At 41.8% G+C, this 4,423-nt stretch overlaps 1 long non-coding RNA gene across 1 annotated transcript; it reads right to left on the bottom strand.

Annotated features, from left to right (window-relative positions):
- Positions 1–469: 469 nt before the first annotated feature.
- LOC140709036 (uncharacterized) lies at positions 470–4,147 on the bottom strand. The gene is made up of 3 exons (XR_012089368.1): positions 3,645–4,147; positions 1,616–1,686; positions 470–1,507 (listed from the first exon to the last, which is right to left on the bottom strand). It is a non-coding gene; the product is annotated as an uncharacterized lncRNA (long non-coding RNA).
- Positions 4,148–4,423: the final 276 nt, after the last annotated feature.

The following is a 4,423-nucleotide window of genomic DNA, read 5'->3' as shown; positions in this document are numbered from 1 at the left end:
GCCTCCTGGGTTCCCGCCATTCTCCTGCCTCAGCCTCCGGAGTAGCTGGGACTACAGGCGCCCGCTACCTCGCCTGGCTAGTTTTTTGTATTTTTTAGTAGAGATGGGGTTTCACCGCATTAGCCAATATGGTCTCGATCTCCTGACCTCGTGATCCACCCGTCTCGGCCTCCCAAAGTGCTGGGATTACAGGGGGTTAGAGTCATTTTTATGTGAACTGCAAGAACATCGTCTGCAGGATAGAGCTTCCAAGGCAAATGGAGCTCCAGGGCTAGGCATACACAGGGCCCTGCTAAAGGGTGTGGGGCCCAGAGCAGAGTCAGGTCCAACACAGGCTGTGTTTGCCTGCAATTGACAAGATAAGCTATAGAACTGAGCTGTAACCATGAAGGTGGAAGATGAATCCCAGCAAAGGGATGACCGTGGAGAGGCGTTTCCATCACTTCCTACTCTCCCTGTTGGGGAGGCAGGGATTCACTTCCTGGGACTACAGGGACGTCCCAACAAACAGCAACTGACACTGAGCAGATGAAATGGACAGCAGTTTATTCCTCACAGCCCAGGGAGGAAGACGCCACATGCCACACGGGGTCACACAGGGTTGTGTGTGGGAGCAGAGTGAATCAGCAGGGCTGGGGGAGGTAGCTTTGTAGTATCAAGGGTGGGGGCGTGGCCCCTGGTTCCTATGGGGGTGCGTTGCCTTGTTTGAATAATTCCATGGCTGGCCCCGCTCAAGGATTAGCATGAACTGTGCCTGGTCCCCACGGGAAGGACGGCTGTTCGGTCAGGGGATGTTATCCACAGGAGTGGGTGGGGATGGGAACTTGTGTCTAGGTCATTTCTTTTTTTTCAGACAGAGTTTCGCTCTTCTTGTGAAGGCTGGAGTGCAGTGGTGCTATCTCAGCTAACTGCAACCTACGTCTTCCGGTTTCAAGTGATTCTCCTGCCTCAGCCTCCCGAGTAGCTGGGATTACAGGTACTCGCCACCACGCCCAGCTAATTTTTATATTTTTAGTAGAGATGCGGTTTCACCAAGTTGGCCAGACTGGTCTCCAACTCCTGACCTCATGATCCATCTGCCTCAGCCTCCCAAAGTGCTGGGATTATAGGCGTGAGCCACCACGCCCAGCCCAGCCCTCCCAGTTTTACCAGATGTCAAGGGAGCACATCGTATTGGATCTTAATTTTAGATCTGCCACAGGCAGGTACAGTGAGTGTGTTACTCCTCACTACCCAGATGCCTGAGGCCACTGTGCAGAAGTGGCCTGGACAGGATAGCTGGAGCACCATGAAGCCTGGTGGCCCTGGCTAAGGCATCCCAGCGACAACAGTTTATGAGTCACATGTCTGGGAATATGACCTGATTCCCAAGCCAGCGGATTTGAGTTGGCCAGGTGGGTGGAAGGGAGTAAATAAAAGCAGATTGAAGCGATGCCTCTGGCCTTTGCTGGGCTGGATTGTGCTGAGGCTTCTGTAGGGAGGCCTTCGGTGAATAAGGACCAAAAACCTGGGATTGAGAGAAGCAGGAGAAAGAAGAAAGAAAGAAGAAAATTTGGCTTCCTGGTGGAAGAACTGGATCAGGAATTAAAACATTTGTGTTCAGCCTTCACTCTACCTTGGGCAAGACAGTCATTGCTGAGTCACTGTTTCCTGGTCAGCAAATGGAATCATGATAACACCAGCACACTTGTGAAAATAAAATGAGAGAAGTGAGATATTAGGAAATACTTTTCAGATGTAAGACATTGCTGTTAATAAGGCATTATCATGTGCACTTGGCTTCAACTGATTTTACTATGAATGTGAAAATGTATTTTAAGCAACTAGTTCTGAACAATAAGCTAAAGGGTACTTTTTGGTTTTATTTCGCTTTTAAAGATAGCTTGTGTCTTCTGAGCACTCTCTAAAAGAGTGAAAATAGAAATAATATACTTTTTTAGTTGGGCTGTTTTGTAGGAGGCAGCTCATTACAAAAAAAGAAAACTACAGAACTGTATCTCTCATGAACATATAAATGCAAAAATCCTCAACAAAATATTGTAAATTGCATAAAAAGAATCAAATATATAAAAATGTGTAAAAAATATAAAAAGAATTATATACCATGAACAGGTGGGATTTACCCCAGGTATGCAAGGCTGGATCAACTTTCAAAAATCAATTCATGTAACTCATCACATCGACAGGCTAAAGAAGAAAAATCACATGATCATAACAATAGCTGCGAAAAAATATTTGACAAAATCAAACACCCATTCATGATAACTGCTAGCAAACTAGGAATGAAGGGGAACATCCTTAACTTGCTTTACAAAAACCCTAACAGCTAATATCACACTTAATGGTGAGGAACTCAAAGCTTTCCTGCTAAGATCAGGAATAAGGCAAAGATATCCCCTCTCACCACTGCTTTTCAACATTGTAAGTCTTAGTTAATGCATTAAGACAGGAAAAGGAAATAAAAGGCATACAGATTTGGAAGGAAGAAATAAAACTGTCTTTTTCACATATGACATGATCATCTATGTAGAAAATCTGAAAGAATCAACAAAAAAATTCCTGGAACTAATAAGTGATTATAGCAAGTTTGCAGGATACAAGGTTAATATATGAAAGTAAATTGCTTTCCCATATACCAGCAATGAACAAATGAGATTTGAAATTAAAAACAATAATATTTACATTAGCACCCCAAAAATGAAATCTATATGACAGAAACTATAAATCTCTGATGAAAGGTATCAAAGAATTAAATAAATGGAGAGATATTCCATGCTCATGGACAGGAAAACTCAATATTGTCAAGATATCAGTTCTTCCCAACTTGATCCAAGATTCAATGCAATTCCAACCAAAATCCCAGAAAGTTATTTCGTGGATATTGGCCAACTGATTCTAAAGTGCATATGAAGAGACAAGAGTCCCAAAATAACCAATTCAATATTGAAGGAGAGAACAAAGTTGGAAGACTGATGCTACATTAACCAAGGTGGTACGGTATTAGCAAAATAAAAACAGAACAGAGTAGAAAGCCCAGAAATAGACCCACATAAAAATACTCAACTGATCTTTGACAAAGGAACAAAAGCAATACAATAGAGCTAAGATAAAATGGTACTGGAACAAGTGGACATTGTCATGCCAAAAAGTAAATCTAGACACAGACCTTACACCCTTCCCAAAGATTAACTCAAAATAGGCCATATACATAAATGTAAAATGCAAAATGATAAAGTTCCTAGAAGATAACATGGAAGAAAACCTAGATGACCATGGGTATGGTGAGGACGTTTTAGAGACAACACCAGAGGCACAATCCATAAAATAAATAATTGATAAGCTGAACTTCTTTAAAATGAAACACTTCCGCTCTGTGAAAGACAATGCTAAAAGAATGAAAAGACAGGCCACAGACTGGGAGAAAATATTTGTAAAAAATACATTTGATAAATGACTTTTATCCAAAATATACAAAGAACTCTTGAAGTTAATAATAGGAGAACAAGAAACATACTGGAAAATGAGCAAAAGGCTTTAACAAACACCCTGCCAAAGAAGATATATAGAAGGATGGCAGATAAACTCCACATTACATGTCCTCAGGAAAATGTAAATAAAAGCAACAGTGAGACACCACAACATACCTATGAGAATGGCTGCATCCAGACCACTGACAACAGCAAATGCTGGCAAGGATGTGGAGCAACAGGAACTCTCATTCGTCACTGGTGGAAATGCAAAATGGTACAGCCACTTTGGAAGACAGTTTGGCAGTTTCTTACAAACAAAAACCTACCCTCGCCATATGTTCCTTGAGATTTACCCAACAGAGCTGGAAACTTTTTGTGTCCACATAAAAACCTGCACTTGGATGTTTATAGCAGCTTTATTCTTAATTGTCAAAACTTGGAAGCAATCAAGATGTATTTCAGTAGGTTAAGAGATAAACACTGGTACATCCAGACAATGGAATATCATTTAACACTAAAAAGAAATGAGCAACCAAGTCATGAAAAGACACAGAGCGAACCTTAAATGCATATTACTAAGTGAAAAGAGTCAATCTGAAGAGACTACACACTGCGTGATTCCAACTAGAGGACATTCTGGAAAAGGCAAAACTGTGAAGACAGTAAAAACAAATCAGTGGTTGTCAGGGGTTAGAGGGAAGGGGTTATTTTTAGGACAATGAAACTACTCTGTACTGTAACAGTGAATATATGTCATTATGCATTTGTCCAAACTCATAGGATGTATAACATGCAGAGTGAGCTCCAGTGTAAACAATGGACTTTGGGGGATCACGATGGGTCAGTGGACGTTCATTGGTTGTAATAAATGTACTCTCTGGTGGCGGATTTGATGGTGGGGGAGGCTGTGCATACTTGGGGAGAGGGTGTGTAATCTCTGTGCCCTCTGCTCA

Source organism: Chlorocebus sabaeus, chromosome 18, assembly GCF_047675955.1.
Source record: "Chlorocebus sabaeus isolate Y175 chromosome 18, mChlSab1.0.hap1, whole genome shotgun sequence".
Taxonomy (NCBI): Eukaryota; Metazoa; Chordata; class Mammalia; order Primates; family Cercopithecidae; genus Chlorocebus; species Chlorocebus sabaeus.
This window is presented reverse-complemented; position numbering and strand designations above follow the sequence as displayed.